Below are 21020 nucleotides of genomic sequence, written 5' to 3' on the forward strand. Positions count from 1 at the left end.
TCGACGGGCGTTTAAACCAAACGGAGGGACAATGGGGGAAGAAAAGAGTGATGTGGATTGACTATTATCAGTAATTGGGAAGAGTTCACGGATTATATGTTTAATATTGTGGGTTCCGGGGAAGAAAGTGGTGATGAGGTTAGGGCATTTTTGGGCGGCTTGGTTTGGGGAGAGGAGTGTATTGGGTTGACGGTTTGGGAATTTTACTGTTCAGTAGTTTTTCAGGGTACCCGCATTTCCTGAGAGAGCCATGTAGCTGGTCCATGTATTTCTGTTGGTAGGGGGTGTTGTTGCAGAGACGGAAGCCAAGGACTGAGAGTGAGAAGGGGATGGAGCGTTTTGTATGTGATATGTTTGAAATGAAGGTATTGCTGGTTGTAGGTCGGTTTAGTGTGGACTGAGGTGTTAAAGTCATTTTTATGAGGGTGAATTTCGATACCTAGGAAAGTAAAATTCGAATAAGATTGAGATGAAGTGAAATAAACCGAGAAGGAGGAGTTGAGAGAGGAAATAAAGGAGGATAAAGTTTCGCGTTCGTGGAACCAAAGGAAGAAAATGTCATCAATATAGCGTGCTCAGAAGAGTGTTTTAAGGGTTTATAGATGGAAAAAGGTATGTTTAAGTTTACCTATAGAAGGATTAGCGTATACAGTAGCCATACGCGTGCCCATTGCAGTGTCTTTTGCTTGTAAATAGATTGTATCGTTATACTTGAAAGCATTTTTGGTGAGGACGAGTTGGGTTAGTTCAATGAGGAAATCTGTGGACGGGGTATGTGGTGGTGGCTCATAGGGATAGGTAATATGTGAGGGAGTTTAGGCCTTCTTTGTGGGGAATGGAGGTGAAAAGTGATGTAACGTCCATTGTGGATATGAGAATGGTCATGTTGTGAGGAATTGGGATTGAGTGTAAACGTTCCAGAAAAAGGTACGAATCTTTGATGTAAGAAGGGAGTGAAGTAACCATGGGTTAAAGGTGGTGGCCTTTTAATGCAGAGATCCGTTCAGAGGATGAGTTGATGCTGGAGACAATGGGGTGTCCGGGCTTTTGGTATTGTGGACTTGGATTTTGGGTAGCGAATAGTATTGTGGGGTCTTAGAATTGGGTGAAGAAAGAATGGATGTCTTTGAATGAAATACCTTATTTGGGACCAAAATTGGATAGAAAAGAGAGAATTTCCTTCTGATATGAAGGGTTATGATCTTGGGGCAGGGGGGAAAAGCAAGAGAGGTCGTTTAATTGGAGTAATTCCTCAGAATCGTAGTCTTTTTCGTTTAGCATGACATCGGATGACCTTTTGTTCGAGATTATTATATTTTTTTGACGCTAAACATCTGAGAGCTTGTCTCTCAGATGGGGAAAAGGTATCCTGGTGGCTCTAAGGAATCTATAAAGGTAACCGCTTGATTTATACAATATTCAGGAAAGGGATTTGAATAAAATAAATGCAGATCATCAAATTGTGCTTTCAGATGTACGCTAGTTTAAACTCACTAGCGGAGGGACAAAATCAAGAAATGATAAATGTGTTCAACGAGGAGTTTACACTTAAAGATCTCAGGCGTCTCTTGTGGAACCTATTGCTGAAAATACCTTTGTAATATCCACTTTACATTTTACGAACCGACCCATGTTCCGACACATTGCTAAGGAATGTGGAATCAAGAGCTTTTGCGATGCACAAGTAGGCAGCAGGCGACTATATCATGGGTAGATACTCAAGCTAAGGCAATCGTGACCCATACTTCTCCATTTTTACATTGGCGAAGTATCGAAATCTGGATCAGTTCAAAATGTTTTAATTGGAACATAAAAGTATTTCCAATAGTGAGCGAGGAGTTTATTGCAACGTCAAAAAAAAGGATTACCTAAATGAACGCAACCATTCCATGAGGCAAGTAAAACTTTTCAGATACTTTGCTAAATGCATTGAAGTCACACAGCCAGTTTTGCCCATAATCTTCCAATGATCGAACCTTATGGATTCATGAGCGTTTTTGTGAAAATTCTGCACTGCCCGGTAACAAATCCACTTTCTATTCGAAGTCAGGTTCAAATTCATACTGGTCTTGCAATATTTTCATCGTTTCCCCATTGATTCTCGAACTAATTGTAGTAATGAGGATTTTCTGGTCTATTTTGACAGTGCAAAAAAATATGCCTGTCATACAAGCACCTTGTATAGAACACTAGTCCAATTTGTATAAATCAGCAATTGGCTAACCTTAATATCGTAGGTTCAAATCTTAACTTTGGCAATTATGTAGTATTTCCATAAAACGGAATGTTCTGATCAGAGTTTACTACTGATATGGCCTCAGCTGCCAGAACCTTTTCAAATCCTAATTATTACGAGCGCGGCTAATCTCGCAGCTCTTGGGCCATGTCATTGTCATGGAGAGCAATTCTATTACTCATGTCCCGGTTTCCAAGCAGAAATTGTCGCTTCGGAAACGAAACCGCGAGCCCTGTCGACTTTTCCTATTCCCTGATGTCTTTCATCGTGCATCGTCGCCAAAAATTGTCAACTATTACGTCGGTCACCCAGGTGGACCGTGAGATAAATTGTCGACCCAAATTTTCCGCCAAATGCTGTTTGTAACCAACGCTGTTTCCATGATAAACAACGTTTGTTTGTTTATCGCACTCAGTCAATTGCTTTGCATGAATATTTTTCTCATAGTTCTTTCAAAGAAATTAATTTGTTCGGACGTTTCCTGTACGCGTTGACAACATGGCACGTGGAATAAGGTATTGTAAAGCCTATTAATGCTTACGTTTTCCCCCTTTAAAATTATTGCATATTCTATACACCCATACATATCACATTAAATGTTTTTCATTAAAACAAATTTTTCACCTTAAAATTGTTGCTTAGGAATACGACCCTTTTCTCAACTTATACTTGTCAATCTAAATTCTCACACAAACCCTAAAATATTGTATTGATAATTATCGCAGAATAATTTTCACGGAATGAAATAAATTATTTTCAAAACCGTAACTCCTATGGCACTTCCACATTATCGAGATAGCCGTCCTTGGATTGATAATATTCGCGAAGAGGGAAATAAAGAAAAACCACTTCATTTAACAAAAAATCCTTTGTATTATTTTAAACAGCAGCTGATGAACGCTGTGGTTACCGAAAAAAAACCTTGGATTTCTGCACACTATGTCCATGACTACATGCTAATTTCATTAATATATTCACTGGGGACAACAGCTAACTATGCCAAGTTTTTTGGTATATACACATGCAATTTTTTTTAGAGATTGATTATGGCCATAATAGGGATACTGTGAAAAGCTGCCACTATCCATGTAGCTACATATTTAATAAATATAACCACACAGCGCCATACTTTATTGCAATGATTAAAAAATTTATCTAAACTAGTATTTCTATCACCAGAGTCATGACATGCCTTTGTTAATCAACATTGGGAGGAAGATTAATTGGTATTAGAAATCTCTTCTATTTGATAACACGACATACTATATGGCGAAATTAACTGTTACTATGAATTTGCACCAATTTATAATTATCTTCCTAGCATTTCCAGCCAAATTATTGCTGTTATCAGAAAAATTTTAAAAATATATTTTTAACTGTTCGAAGTAACTTTTTAAGTTGTCATCGTAGTCGTCATATCGAATGCCATAGCCAATGTAAATAAGAATCTGCATGTCTCGCGCTTCTCCTACCGCTCCCGTCATTTTGTAAATAGGCCGAAAACTAGCTTGCCATCGGCTGATTGATTTACAGATACTGTTTCCGTAACTTTACATGCATAATTCATTTGGCTCAGAAAAAAATCGACAACTTTTTCGAATCTCAATCTTAGAAAAGCAAACGTCTGTAAATGTTGGTCGTTTCCGAAGAGTCGCTCGTACGTCGATCAAATTCAGTACTGTTCCCACGGTATGCCTTCGTTAATTAACGATGGTAGAAATTATATGGTGAAATTAAATACCACTATGATTGCTCACAATATCTTTAAAGTTTCTCGTATCATATTTTTGCAGTTATAATCTCAACTTTTTTTCAATATACATTTTTTGCTCAGAAATTTATTAAGAAACTTTGTAAGTTATTATAAGTCTCACCGTATGCATAAAACTGGGTAATCTAAATAAATATGTATATGACTCACCCTTATTCCATCACTATCATCGAATAATTAAATAGTTTAATATCAAGCATACAGCCGGCTCATTAGTTTAAAACGACGAGTGTCACAATTTTTCATACATTACTCAAGCAATTATTAAATTGGTGTTCAAACCTATAATATTATTAGAAAGTTGAAAATTATAAAATTTAATATAATTGTGAGAGCGTGGACAAATTTTGGTTTTTTTTTCGGTACCTCGCTGGTACATGCATGCCGACCAAATTTTAGAACTTCCGCTATGGGCTAAAAATTTTAGGTGGTTAGATCCTTCAGAGAGTCATAAACTTATAGTTCCCTATAATTCCTTTTTAATTTATCCAAGCAAGACTATTAAATCCATTTTAAAACACCCCAAAGTTATTTAAATTTTCATAAACTAGGAATATGTTCATGTGCGTACGGCACCATTAAAAGAAACGTAGTTCTATACTTGGTTCCAAATAAAGGGTAAGAGGGTAAGGACATAAATAATAGCTATGACCTCAAATCTCTAATTTTTCAGTGTATGTTTATTATAAATTCCGTTTGCCAAATAAGTGCATGGGGTCTCTACGCTATCACCAGAGGGTAAAGCAGTGTTTTAAATATTGAGGGATTCCGTTTTGAGGAAATATCAGGTCGGAAATTTCCTGTAGAATTTAGGTAATATCCGGATTTCTTTCAAACATAAATGATTAAATAGATGTTTGGGAACTGGCAATGACTGTTTTCATGGCTATCATTGAACAATTTAACGCCATATACACGTACTTTCATCTGAAAGACGAACCTTGAACTTAATAATTATTTTTAGTGGCTATAAATATTGACAATTGTCTCGGAAGATACATGTTATCATGACATTTACACTCATTAGTTATCCAATATTGTTAGCTATAATTCATAACTTATTCACGAAAATAAAATGTGAGCCTTTTACTCTATGTGACGGCCAATCGGGGAGGTCATCGGTGGGCTAATTTCTCACGCTGACGATTCTGATTCAATTTTCGGATATGCCAGGGTTTTGCACTACTCTGGCGCATGCTAGATGCTGCATATAGTAGAGTTGAATAAACCACAGCTATCCAAGCAATATGTAGATTCGGCACCAAGCACTGCAATCGTTGAGAACAATTTACTAGAGTTAGAGACCCTCGTATAAGAATTCCACCACTTTTCATCTACGCCTACCCTCAAATAAATTAGATGACTGACCTATCATTAACTATCATAAATGGTATTATAGAGATCTGTATTTACCATTAAACTAGCAACATTAAGTATTTATAGGCATCGAGCTCAAAGGAATAGTAGGCCAAAGTTAATGACTTTAATTATGCACATATTCACACAATGTTAGAGGTCGATCAGTTACCCAAGCTAATTGACTGCCCCCGATTTGGATTTTTTTCGACCTAGTTGGGGTAACATATTTAAAAATAGGTAATTTCCAAACTGTCACATAGGCGTACAGGAATAATAATACGCATGAGGAAGTTTTCATAATTTGTTGAACTCGATACCTCCGACAAGCCCAATGACCAAACATTGAGACTGAAACATTTCAACGATTATGGGTGAAATTAATGTCGTGTGCGTTAAATTTCTCAACGATATAATGATGAAACCGTTCGTAGATACAATGCTGTATCGCAGAGTTTTACCATACTCTTGAGGCTGTGAAGTCATCACAAGAATATACCCAAGTTCGTGCTTGTATCTGTAAAAGTTGAATCGTATATCTAAAAAAATTAGTGACTCGTGAATTTTTTTCACCAAGGGTAAGACCATTCCCAAGATAATTGACTTTGGTGGTTCGTGAGGATCGATTCGGGATAACTGAAAGTTTTTTTCTTTTTAAATGGCGGCGCGAGCCTCCTCGGGCTTCTTAGGCGATTGCATCACAGCCCACGAGCGGAAATCACTGCTCCTCAATCACGTGTTGCAAAGAGAGCGCTAAAGTAACACTAAGAAAGCAAATTTAGCACGATTGATCATTGTCTGGACATTAAAAACGCTTAAAACAACCTCACCACCGTTTCAGTGTGTCACGATCGGCGAAAATTATGAGGAATTCCTTGAGACACAAATCAAAAGCCATTAAATCACACAGCAAAAATGTTATGGGGATTCAGATTAATTCGCTCTTTTTAAGAGATCATTATCGTTTAATCAATAATAACTCCTATGTTAAAACTAAAAAAATACGTTAAAAGAAGTCAATGAAACAGTTACAAAAATTTAATGTTGGCTGAACAGAATTATCTGAAAGCATAGTATACAATATTTGATTTAGTTTACATTCAAACAAAATATTTGGATCCAATGGTTGAAAAATAAAACCAACGTAATAATACCCTTTGCTAAGGACTAGAATACATATTACAATTATAAAACCCGGTGATAAGATTCAATTTTATATTCAGATTTTACGACAAACTTTATGAAATGAATGGTCAACATGCAATTAATTTAGTGAATAGTGCAGTAACTTAAAATCATTAAACTACTTGCTTCGAGGGGCGTTTATCACGGCTTTTTGCAAGGCATTCACGTGAATGAAAACTTTGGCTCAACAAGAAATGGGTACACCCTCTAAGGAAGACCTTGTCTTGCAAGCACTCCATTCTCGCAAGTTTTCGCAACTCTTATCGAACGACTTTAAAACTCTAGACCCCTGAAGACGGTCCCCGGAAGACCCTTACAGGTATGCACTGAAAGACTCTAATTAATATGGGCTTTAAAGGAATACATTTGCAAAGAACGAAAAAAATATCTGCTTCTTCATAGCAAGCTCAAGGAAAAACGAAAAAAATGCTTATTACTTTATCTGACAAGGGTTGCCATGGGGACAGTAATTTAACTACCCTTATTAAACATTAAAAGTCACAATATTATCAGTGCTGTTTTCTATTACGCATAACTGATATTTAACTAGAGAACAGAAGGACTGAAACGTTATCCGAGGTACGCCGAGTTAACTCAGGTAGACTAGAATGTTTAGCATAATTAACAAGGGTATCGATTTGAAGGCCAGAATTAATTTTACTTTAGTCATAGGTGTAGGTAAATTCTTATGATTAATTATTTCCTTCGCGAAATTTTGACGTAAAAATTGTGATTTTGTTAAATGAATGCTTCATAATAATGGTTACTAATTTGTATTGAAGCATTTTGCAGCTATTATTATATATTACCATATCTTTATATTTCAAAACAGGGTTCCAGATAGATGGAGACGTTTCGTCCATTTTTTTATGATGGCACAACGACCAAGTTTCAAAAGTATCCTTATAGCCTTGCATTATTGACAATTATATGTTCAAACTTTTCTTAGACATTCGAAATTCTAATGATCTTTCCAGCTTTTACATGCCGAGAATGATTTTTCTACAGCCTTAGAAATAGATAATATTACCAGACTTTAAGAGTCACAGAAAAAACCAATCTTAAAAATTTTCACTTCAGCATTAATCAGAATGCCAGTTCTCGAGGTCGATTCTGCATATATAACACAATCGATCATCACGATGTTAAGAACAGTAAGAGGTAAGACGAATTGTCAAGACTTGTCAAGATGACTGAATTCTTAACCTTGTTACTGCATTCGTTAACTTTGTTCGTCACTTCATCTCCGGGCCATCTTTTACTGAAGTTGTAATTCAATTTATTGTAGCTATAACGGTTTAACAGACTTACGACTGTTAAATGTTAAACCGATTCCACAAGATTTCGATTTTTTTAGCACGTGGTCGAATGCCATTGAACTGATTGAATTTTTATTTTTTAAAAATGAATGACTATAATATTTTACTACACTTTTTAAAGGGAATCATTGTTACACATTTCCATATGTATTTTTACTAATATATAAAACGAGACATAGGATTTATGTTGCGGGAGAGGAACCTTATTGAGACGAGAAAAAACCACATTTCTCAACGCAGGGAAAAAGATGTTAAGAAATACATACTTTAACATACTTTCTCGCATTATTTTAAAGTTTTAATTCTTCGCGATATTTTTCATGAATATTGTATAATAAAAAATTCGTTTGCACCCGGAAAGAAAGAGGGTGGATTGGCTTATCATTTGGTCCATAATACCTCAAACTATGCCGAAAAACACGCCAAATCTTATCGATTATAGCTATCGATTCAGCTAATCATACTTGTTCAGCTAGAGGTTTTTAAGAGTTTTCAATAGATTTTATCAGAACCTTCAAAGAAATGAGAGGTACTCATTACATTTCCCTCTTCACAAAATTTTAAATGGAAACATTTTTTTCCAACATATTATACGTTTACAACTCTGAAAATACGTTTTATTTCCTCAAAAACTATTGCATGATTTATTCAGGCGAGTCACCTCGAATGAAAATTACGGCAACTTACCCCATCTCAAATGACGCGTAGTTCCGAAAGTCAAAAGCCAATACTACCTTCAGCGAGCATCGCTTGTGTCGTGTCAGATGCTGAGGTGCACTCAAGCGAATGCTTATCTCTCGCATTATCGCCTAAATCAGCACTTTTTCAGTCGAGTGCTTCGAGGAGGAAAGGGTTCGTTTGAATGAGGGAAATGAGTGGGGGGCGAGGAACACACGCCATAGGGCTGAAAGATGTTCAAATTTTAGTGATGCGGTGGGACGCACATTGAGAATTGAAAGACGCTGACGAATCTACGTCAATGAACAAAGTTACATTCATGTCGCACGCGGCATTGCATTTAAATTAGGCCCACATGATTTGACGACAATCTAGAGCATGAAAAATGTATACTCCTACGCCGACTGTGAGTTGGTGGTATTGATATAACCTCAAAATACATTTGATTCGCTTGTTTTGGTCAACGCGACCGATGTCAATAATTGAATATTTTAAATGTAGAGTTAAAATACTTAATATCAACTTCGATACTTCAAAATATCGTTGCAGGCAGGGAATTAAAAATAAGAAATGCCAAAGGTCAATCAGAAAGAAAATACGAATTATAAATGTATACAATAAGCCCTGTGCTCTGTTTAGTGCTCCCTGAAGTACTATCAATATTCTCATGACGAAAGAGGCAGAAATAGCAGCTAATAAGATTATTTTCCTGTCTACTTGAAAAAAATCAATTTAAAAAAATCAGTTTTTGCAATATTTAAAATTTCTGTTGAATGATGACAGCATAATGGTTCAATATAGAAATTTGCTGGAAATATAATAAACCATACACAATACGGGTCGAGTGACAATGTGGCTCTTTGAATTTGCCCATATTAAAATTATTAGATGCATTGAATGATTTAGACATTATTTCATACCATTGACATAGAAATTAAAAACAGTTTTTCAAAGAATTGCGGGAGACGCTGCGACAGTAACTTTAGCGAAGTCATCCGTTAATGTGCATTACAATGCAATTATTTCAAAGCGCAAAAACTTCGGTCAAAGCAAAGGATTTTTACAATTTGAAATTGCTGTATTACAATTTTTATTCCTTCAAACATTTATATTAGAAGCTTCAGAGAATTCAAGAGGTAAGCAATTATCGAGTGAGTTGAAGACGCACGCACGTTTTTTTTCTGCTTTATAAGGCATTAAAGACTGAGGGGGTATTTAAATCTGGGTGGTAAATAAATGAGAAGTTTCCGAAGTTACATTAGTCAAAATAATTGCGGTAAGTAGAAAAATGTTTTTTTTTTGAAATCGAAGGAAGTACAGTACTTCAATCAGGAGTGTTAAATCCTTCAAGGCCAGTAACTTAACCCCTGGCTGATATCAATATATTCTCTTCTTATTTTGTAACCTCTGAAATAGTCCTAGAAGGCTAAAAGTTACCATTGAAAAATTATCTTTCGGGTCCAAAATGAAACTTGAAAACTTACCTCCAATTTGATAGACTAGGGGCAAAGGACGTTATGTTACCCCCCCCCCCCCAATTATTTACACCACTATGGGGGAGGTGTCTCACAGAGATGAATTTCTCCGAATTATTAGATCATTGTCACAATGTCAGCTCATGAACTATAATCAAACATGAAGAGAAGAGAAGGTAAAGTGAAGTTACAATTCATCAGTGGATTAAAGTATAGCACAGAACGGTTGGTTGATCTCTAAATCCAGGATTTCACTCGGGTCTCTATAATATGCATTTAATCATTAAGCGGACGAAAAATAAGCGTGGGTCCCATTTTGATCCCTGAGTAGAGAAAATTAAGGGTAAATGGAGTTTTATTGTACGAGTTGACTCAGGGATTTATGTGTTGCGGTTTTAAGTCATCATTTTGCTTGGCAAGCGGTCAGCGTGTATGCGTGTGTGTGTGTGCTTAATCTTTCAGAAGCACTTTCATTCATTAATCATATGGAACAACCATTTCAACTGGCTGCCCCCATAATGCACCGTGATATTCATGTGGGTTACTTCGCGCGCTTATAAATTGCTAACTTGCATACTTGCACTGCTCCTTTCCCACTTTTTACGGCGGGCCTTGCGTTTGTCAAATGCGTGAACAGATGACTATGATCACCGCGCATTGGTCTTGCTACAATTTCATGCCTTTAAATCTGTCTCCTCCTGCTATTCTTTTCAAATTTATGCGAGGGTATGATACCTTTGCCCTCCTCTCCAGCCGGAGGAACGGAAGAGGTGCTCTCTCACTCTCTCAGCCTCCTTCCCTTGGGTTCCGCACCATTTGCTGTGAATTTCGAAAAATTACCTGCAATTGATCCTTACGGTGATAAATAAAATTAATTTATCACGGAAATGGATTTATGACACTCATTCTTTACCATCCGTGTCACCCAATTCACGATTCGGTTAAGGAAATCGAGACGGAGAATTCAAGCGAAATTTCACCGTAGTTCACCGGCCGAACTTACCTAATTTTTTTTTGGAATAAATAACTCCACTCCTTTAATGTGACCCATTCCAGTGACGAAAATGTAATTATTCACCATTCTGCATAAACTTTCATTTCTATCTAAACATGCAGTGCTGTTCATACTTTCAAATGCTACAAGTAGAATAGTTGGCTTCCGGAGCCTACGAGTAGCAAAAGGTTTCGTCAATTCGTTATTTTGTGGAGGAAATGGATGATTTCAACACGCAATAGGGAGAAAGGTTATCGTTTGAATATGCCACTATTTTGAATTCTTTTGGGAATTCTTAGGTTTTGACATTTTTTTATTTGGTGCATTCCGCGACTGATTTAATATTAGCGGTAACGTTGTGGTGGTGGGGTCCTAACTACGTAATAATTCACGGATATCTTTGATACAACTTGTTACTACTCATGGAGAAACGAGACCATAATTAGTAACGTAACTGTTAAAAAAATTACAAACTACAAAAGTATTTAAAACCAAACGCATTTCTTGATTAAAAAAAGTCAACAAATATATTTTGTTTTTTCTTTAATTATTGAACATTTGCACTTTTATTCTAATTTCAAAACTTAGTCGCTTAGTGTAGATTTCCAATCACTGCGTCATCACTAAGGAACATTTTATTCTGAACCATATTAGCGGTATTGGATATACGACTTAAGATGTTATATTCACTTTCATATGCATGAGACCAACGTTTACAATTCAAATATTGCCAATCAATATAGAAATTAGTATACATCGATTACAATAGATTATGTATATAAAATTAAGAGTTCATCAGCGCTCCTTTTCTTAATTCATACACGCTTCATATTGAAATAGATGAAGCATATTTTATCCCATTAATTAGACGATGGAGGAGATGATTTTGAAATACTAGTGATTAAAAAACGTTCGATCGGGACAAGGATTGTCTATCCTGAAAGGAGTGAAATTCCTCACAATATGATGCATATTAAACATTTTTCAAATGGTTTAAGGGCTGATACCATGACAATTTAGTGTAGCTATCGCTAGAAAATGCTATATGCATCCTTTGGTTGGACTGATAGTTACCACAACCTCGAGAGCTTAAAGGACGGCAGCCTATATGATGGCATTAAACTACTTCCCAAAATGAACATAATATTTCTAAACATATGCAATTAAGGGTATGATACGGTATATCCAATTACTATGGTAATCCACAACAATTAACATGGCAAATTGGTAAACATTACAAATATGTGTAAACACTTCAAATGCAACCTCCTAATGACCATATACTGCAGAATAACACACTTAAATAAAGCTATGAAATATGCATACAAATGAATGCGCCGCCCGAAACATCTACATGGAGGTAGAAATATACAGTTTGAAAATTTAATTTATTTCCTTTTCGCCATTTATTTTAAAAATATGTCTCATTAACACTAATTGATTGAAAAGCTGAAGCAGCTAAATTATATCCGTAAATATGCCTAAGAAATGAGTTATTTTTATTCACTTTTGGTGTAAAATGTTTGCGAACAATTTAGTGTTTTTTTGTAGTCACGCAAAATATCTCTTCTTAGGAACAAACTAAGATTCAGCCATGATTGAGTAAAAAATATTGACATATTAAAGTGGTAGAATGATGATGCGTCATCTTCAATGAAAAGACATGAATATAAACATGAATAATAGATGGCATGCAAAGTATTGAAGAAAATTTAACGATAATGAACTCCTAAAGAGCTTTGGAAGAGAATTGAAAAAAAATCATGTTGACACGGGGACACGTAGGCAGGATGACAAAATATTTAAAACGGACTAATGGATCCCCCACAAAACAGGCTGTAGGTAGAAGGAAAGAGGAAAAGAAGTGATGTCAAGAGGGTGCTCTAAGTCGCGGAGTACGTGATGAACATTTCCGAAGGGAGAAGAAAGCATAAGACCGGAAACTCAGGGGATAGACAACAATGTTTTAAAGGAATCAGAGCTGAAACTACCCCAAAGGCAAGAAAAGCTGGAGAAATGTGGAAGACGAAATTTATGGAAATAAATGCAAGACAACATGTTACGTGGAAAGGTTGAAGCCGCCTCCAGGATAATTAAACACCACTTCAGAGATTAGAGCATGTTATTCAACACAATTCGGGCCAAGAGCGCAGAAATTTTAATTAAAGATAAAGCTAAAGAGAAGAGATTGGAAAGAATATTTATAGGAACGCTACAATGGGGGAAATTTCCATACAAATATAATTGAAGAGGAAGAAGACGTCAGTAGAAACAAAAAAGGAGATGGACGACGATGATTGAATGCTGAGCTAAAAAATTCGATACATTGGTTAATGATCAGCGTATTAATAAGGTCCCCGGAATCAATGATATTCCTACCGAGCTTATTAAAATTGCCAGATAGAAAATTTTAACGAAGCCGTAAAAAATCATCCGTCACATAAACTACACTGGGAAAATAACAATGAACTTCCAGAAGATCTAAAAATTGGTCCTAATATCTGAAAGAAGTGAGCAGAACGATGAGAACGCTCTCAAAACCATGAGCAATGCAACAAATACATCGAATATCACGATGAAATCATCTATGGAAGGATAAAATGTAAATATTTTAAGAATTCCTTAAAAGAGTGCTCAGAGTTTGGAAATCAAAATTACGGGAACAATAAAAGCTATTTTGGTCCCGAGGTTAATTAGAGCGAAATGAATGGAAAATAATCAGCAGGTATTCATTGAATTTGTGGATCTTAAAATAGCATTCCATTATATTAACTAATGTAACACTGATCTTATTCTGAAGAAAAGAGACGTTTCTTACAATGATAAAAAAAGAATCTTAATCTGAATCGAGATCAGGTGACCATAATTAAATCTGACCCCGGAAATGGATAAGAAAGAATAAATATGCATACCCTCGCTCATTATCTCCAAAGCATTAAATGAAATCAAGGGGAATTTCTCAGAAGTGTGTATGGAAAGAGGAAAAATTAGTGTTCTGTATTCTAAAGAACGAAGTTCTGGAGAAGACCTTCGTCAATTCAGAAAAGATAATGAAGAATTGCTCCCTGGATATAAAAACCGAATATATATGAAAGTAAATCAGAAGGGAACACGAATGTTAAAACATGGGTGCAAAAAAGAAGAAATCTGCCATATTTCAGCAAAATTGTTTTCTTTATCAATTGGGAGGGAGAATAGAGAATGGCGAAAGATAAAAGAAGAAGTAATTACTTATTTAGCCTCAGTCTGGAAACATCACTTCGACCCTTACACCGGACTTTGAACACTGATAAAACAATTTGACAATTTTATACATACACTTTGGCCCTCGTTAGAAGAGATAACACATAGGAGGACGATCGAACCCGCGACCTCTTATTTGGCAGACGGGGACGTTACCCCGCCGCCACCGGGTCCGGTGAAGGAATAATTGGTCAAATATCTCCCGTAAAGAAATACTTCTATTACAAGAAAAGTCTGCAGAGTTGACAACAAACCTCGACATTAATTTTAAAAATATTTCAAACTGTTCCTGAAAGATATATTTTTAAGAATTGCGACGAACTTTAAGAGGAAACTTTCATCTTCACATATCTGCACTTGTTTGTTTCATAGTGCGGAGGGTGATATATGATGTCCAGATAGTTGCAATATAATTACTAATGTTTTCCTTCCTTAAAAGTCACATCGTATGGTGTATGGAACCACAAGGATAACCTTCCTTCCATCTACATCTACACAATAACCACCAAGTTTCCGGACGGGCTTGTTGCGGGGTGTGTTAGGGCACCAGCCATGCATGCAAAATTTTTCCTTCATGCATATATTTGAATATATATTACCTCATACACAAAAACACTCGAGCACTTACACACATAAATGTCAACGCCAATAATTGGTTTGTTTGACTAAAATCACTCTTTGCACGAGTCTCGTAGTCTTTAAGTTACTGCATTAGGACGCTAGGGTTTAATTTTCTCATGATGAGTACCGTGCAATGGAAGAGGGAATACTTCAATCTGTCGGTGATGGTGTCTAAACATTATAATTTGGTGCCATAATAATTCCCCTTAGAATCAAATGAAAACTCAGAGGCCGTGTACCTCTCTAAAGTGCAAGTCTTGCCTGCTCTCTTTGTCAATAATGAGGCTCCAAAACTAATTCCCCCATCAAACCCGTCGTGCATACTCTCTTCTCATAGCAAGTTTTCACAAACGGCGAACGCATTAATCTTAGATGAGGTATGATTATATTTCTTTAAATTCAGACTAGGAGGCAAGGGAGATACAAATTCATGAATGCAATTGGAATAAACTGATAACTAACAGATTGATCGCAAGACAACCCAGTGCAAGAAAGGAAAAAATACAGATAAATCTCAAAATGTTGTGTTTCCAGGATTATTTAAGAAGAGGATTCAACCGCCACATTTGGTTTCTCGACTCTGCTTGATGTTAGATTTTATTGATTCTTCTCCCCAAGATGATACCATCTGTTCGCGGAGTTATTTTTTATATCAGCAAAATATCCAATATCAATGGCCAATTTCGTCTCAAATCATGTATTTATATAAGTTATATGTCATGTCGAAACTTTTGTACTCACTCTCCCGGGTTGACATACGCCGTTACTGGAAACAGGCAATATTCGTCTTCCAGCTTTTCTTAAAGCTCCGCATGTGACCAAGTGATTTCAGCGTTTCTCGTAATATTTGGATTTCCCAGCGGATACACCTAAGTTTTTCAGTGCTATAGTTCAAAATACGGTCCTCTTGAGATGTGGAGATTGGTTCAATTCCTGCACCTTCACTTGACTTCACCCTAAACGTGCAATGAAAAGAAATTATTATCAGGGTCTGGCAGGAGGAATTCACCGCGCTTACATCTCCCCGGATAACTCCGCCTCTCGAGTCAAGTTCCCCGCCCAATATTGAGGAAACCGGGGTAATAAACCTTCCGATGTCGGCGCAACAGCGTGATCCACCTTCGGAATTTGATTGAGATTTGCGACGCGCGTTCAATTTTAGGCATGTAATCGACGAAGCGCCTGTCCTGTTAATGGAACTCTCAGGAGCGCGATCGATTCCATCACGGCGAGTAATGAATCCCCTGATTCGCATCGATTCATAAACAATCCACTCGTCGCGAGGCCTTCGAGATATCACAAACATTGGCAGGTTTTTAGCGGAGAGAGCGTGGAGTCACACTGGGTCGTAGATACATTTTTCCTCCGTAGGCAATTCCTCTTTTGATACACCGTAAGTTTGAGAAGAATCGGAACAATTTCCGTCTTCGTGCTTTGATATTAACCTTTAAAAAATAGCTACGAGAAATTTCAACGACAGCATCTCTTTCTTTGAGGGTGTATTCATTGGCACACGATATCAACATGCTCTAATTTTCCAACGACCAGTTGTGTCCAAGGATTGATCGTTGGTCGAAACACGTAGTGAGTCATTTCATGATATCGTTTACAATAATTTCAAACGTAAAAAGATGGATAATGGATGGCACGTTATTTCTTTACCTCATACTCTCTGATTTTGTGAAATTTTTCCTCACAAATAACTCAAACTATTCATAAATTAATATAAAAAACTATTAAATAATGAAATGTTTCCTTACGCTTGAGCTTTAATGTGCTTGTTATTGTTAATTTTTCTTCTTGAGCTTCCTTTGTTTACCACATTTCGTTCGTTTGGACCTATTGAACTTATTTTTCGAGCCGTCAGATGAAAAATTTGCAAAGTAATTTATAGCTACGTAATAATAAAATAATTTTGTTTCAATATAATAAGAATTTAGGCCGCTCTGTCACATGGGAAGCTAAAGTACGTCCTCTAATCATCTACCGGCTGACACCACACCAAAACCGTATGAAGGATTGAACCTTAATCGAAATTCTGGTTGACTTGTATATTTCGTCAAATAACTATCCAGCAATTTTTGAGCATATTTAATTACCTGGTTTCTACCAGTAAATGTAAATATATTCAAGCAAGAAGACATGAACGGGAGCAGGTTAAACAGTTCACCTATTCGGGAAGTGTTTTAACTGAGAGTGGAAAGAGAAGTGGGGGACATTAAAAGTAGAATGCACTACTTGAAGAAGCGTTTACAAATAGGTGGGAGTTGATGAAAGGCACCTTAAGTATACATGTAAATAAAATGCTAGTGAAAACTTTAGTGTAGAGTGTAATTTTACAAGGTTTAGAAACTTGGTTGTTGAGGCAGTATGATAAGGGGGGAATGTAAACTTGATTGTAAACTGATATGGGTGCCGAGGAGAACGAAAAAAATACAATCATTGCGTAAACAGAATGAAATCAAAATGCAATTGGTGCGGAGCTTGTCAGAACTTAGTTGGACGAGTTCAATAGTGTGTCGTAACAAGTGAGATCTAGTGCTTTCCCGGCGTATGGAGTGTAAACATTCTTCTCAGGTCTTCCACCGGTTGAGAGTCTCCATCCTGGCAGATGTTTCGATGGTCGGCTCGGGCATCATCTTGCCCTAAAGACAATGCCTGAGTCTAGCATGGAAACGTCGGTTAGAATGAAGACTAACTTGGTTGAAGACCCAAGAGCAATTTCTACGCTGTAGTAACTTGGTACATCAAAAGTATAACCTAAGTCGGTACACTATTGCCAATAACTGCACCAGTAAATCCAACAGCAATAACCTAGGAGTTAATCTCTCTGTCACCATTATACAGGAATTAATTCAATTAAAGTTAATTTCTAGCGTAAACATTTACGTTCATCAAAATTTCAAGCCCCCGCCCACTTCTACCTATCTCCTTTGAACTATTTTCTGGGGCGTAAGGCATACAAGAACTTATCACAAACGACCCCCGAGTACTTATAAGAACGACGATCCAAAGCTTCTTGTAGCTCCTCTCAGAGTAAGTTCCTTTTATTTCATTTCACTACAATATCCGGGGAAAGCAATCCAATACAAAGGGGAAGGAGAAGGAACTGGATACGCCTTACAAGTACGGTATCATGTCTTTTGTTCCGCACCAGTCTCCCTTAGTATTTACGAGTGAGGGATTACTTGGAATATGGCGTTGAAATTATCGCAAATGAAACGCAGCGAATAAGTTTGAAATCTAGGCGGATAAGGAGACGTGCAAGTTACGTTGACAGCATGTTGAGCTGCTCCACATTCCTCAAGGAAGTAAGCACGTTCCCTTATTAGACAGCCGCGTGGCTACATTCGTCGGAAGCCCCGGCGAAACTAAATCCATGCCTGGTTATTAACTTGTATTCATTAATATTATGGGTAACCACACATGGATGGCGTTAAATTAAATGGAAATAAAATCACAGCAAGGGAGAGGAAAATTAAACACAGCGACTTATCCTTATAGCTGTGTTAAGACCAAAATTATAGCTTTGTAGAGGGAACAGCTTCGTGAATATTTAATGCAAGTTGACGAACATTTCCAAACATTACGCGCCCTTAATAAACTTTCTCTCTCGGGAAAAATTAACAAATAATGTGTCCTAGTCTCACTGAAAATTTAATGCATTAATTTTTTTTTCCAAACTCTTATCTTTGTAGGTTATAAAGCATATTAAACTAATATTTTCGGAAACAGAAATAATAAAATATTCTTTCGAAAACGTAAGTGGGGAGAGGAAGAAAGTCCCTCTCGAAAATCAATTACTACATCTTTTAAATGAATATTTGATAACAAATACAAATAATTTCTTTATGATAAAGCAGAAAAAAAATTTGGAAATAAAATTTCAAAAACATAAAGACAATATTTGAAATACCACAAGGCTAACTACCTTTTGCGAATTCGACCGTTGATGTGAAAACAGATGAGGGAAATATCAGAGAGGAACGATAACTCTTGATGTCAAAGACACTTTAATCTCACTTTAAGTCAACCAGGAATCTGAATTTCAAGAGACAAATATGAATTTCGTGGTATTAAATCGTAAAAGAGAGACATCCTTTCATGGGGGCAACGATTCTAGAAATTCAAAAGTTAAAACAATGCATGTACTTAATAGACTGAGCCCAAATGTCATTGCGAAACAACAATAATGCATTTCATCGCGAAAGGATGAGCTACACGTTCAAATGTCAACATTTCCATTTAGAAAGCACAAAAATAATAACAAACATTTTTTTATTAATTGGATTCATTAAATTTCAACCCACAATGCAATCATCAGAAAGAATGGCCTCAAGTTCTTACTAATAAATTTTAATTTAAACGGATCAGACTTGGAAAAAGCGCGAGAAATGGAGTTCGAAAATTTATCCTGGATTCGAAGTAAATATGAATACATAATTTCTTGAATAAAAAAAACTCAAGTTAAAATTATATTTTAACGGTTAATGATATTATAATTAATTCGTGAATTTGATTTGAAATATATGTAAGCTGGTTATATCCACTTGATTAAAAGCATGGTCAATTATGATAACAGGCAAATCTGCTAAAAATAGTTTAAATATTGAGTTTGAATTATTCAATCAGCCAACTGAATCCCTTCATTCAACATATTTCCAGGTCACTTGATTTCATTCATATTCATTTTATTTTTCCGTTAGTTCCAACATAGTTCTCTGGTATCTAGTCATTGCAAAAATCTCAACAAAGGTGATATTTTTCCGTAAATCATGTAAATTTAAATTCTACTTAAAGGATATCAAACATACTTGACCGACCCGGCTGTACTTAATGAAATATAATCGTATTTAATACAATTCGTTATGACTCTCGTACCATGAATAAGTGAAGCCACAACATATTTATTGCAATGAATTGCAATAAAGCTTTCATAACGTTTATTCTAATATAGTTGTAATAAAATTCGAGGCATAATTAATAGTTTCAAATCGAGGGTTAGAAGCGCAGAAGTTATTAGACTATGTCCATCTAGAATATAACTTGACCGGTAGACTACCATTAATAATAATACAACATATCCGCTGAGCGGCAATGGAACCACAGATCCAATATCGAAAAAGATGAATGGTAGGACGGAAATTAAAAACCGAACACTCAATATTATCATTATTTTAGGTACAAATAATAATTAATAAAAATACGATCCTATGCTTCCTAAGCAATATTTTTTTCCATTAACATACTGTGACTACAATAATAAAAATCACAAAAAATATTCAATTCAGTTACATTGCAATGCATTGAGAATTCAATCAGCAAATATATAATGGTAATGAAGAAAGATAAAAAATTGTGCTTTCAATTGGGAGATTTCTCCAATCGGTTATGACGAGAGTAAAACTCTAGTGAAAGGAAAGTACTCTTTTTATCAAGTCATGAAATAACGTGAGCATTGGATAGCAAATAATACATAAATGTGGCTATCTTTTGAACGAAATGATTAATCATTGAATTCCAAAATCTGATAAAAAATTCATCAGTTACACTGTATCGTTGTAATTCATTTATCATCGAGGATTTCAAATATCAGGGAAAAGAAACCTGAAACACAACAAAACCGCATTCACTGGCAAATTAAACATGATTATTAAATTATCACATGAGGTATATATTCGAGCTGCTATAGAGAGGACGCCTTTTGAAGAGTGGAAAAATATTTCACTTTGTACTGCACACAATTCAATGGAACTCAAATAAATCGTCCAACCACTATGGAAATAATTTATCATATATTTTTTTTGCTGATAAACACGACCTCTGCATGCACGTATTTGATTAATATGCGTTAAGAGTGATAATACTTTCGCCTCTTTAATTGAGATAAACGTTTTTGCATGTTTTCGTGATTAAAAAGCATCGCACAATATACTTTATGAAAAGTGATGGAGAACGTCGCCTACAAATATTAAAAAATACCACTTTTATTTAATATTAAGATTGCATAAAAATATTACAAATAATTAATTTTACTTTGAATGCATACGCGTTTCGCTGCCGACTTCTTCAGCGTCCTTTTTTGTGTACTGCTTTAGCAAAGTTGTATTTTGCGAATGTACTTACACATACAATAGATATG

The sequence above is a fragment of the Hetaerina americana genome, unplaced genomic scaffold (assembly GCF_022747635.1).
Source record: "Hetaerina americana unplaced genomic scaffold, ioHetAmer1.1.p SCAF_5, whole genome shotgun sequence".
Lineage (NCBI taxonomy): Eukaryota > Metazoa > Arthropoda > Insecta > Odonata > Calopterygidae > Hetaerina > Hetaerina americana.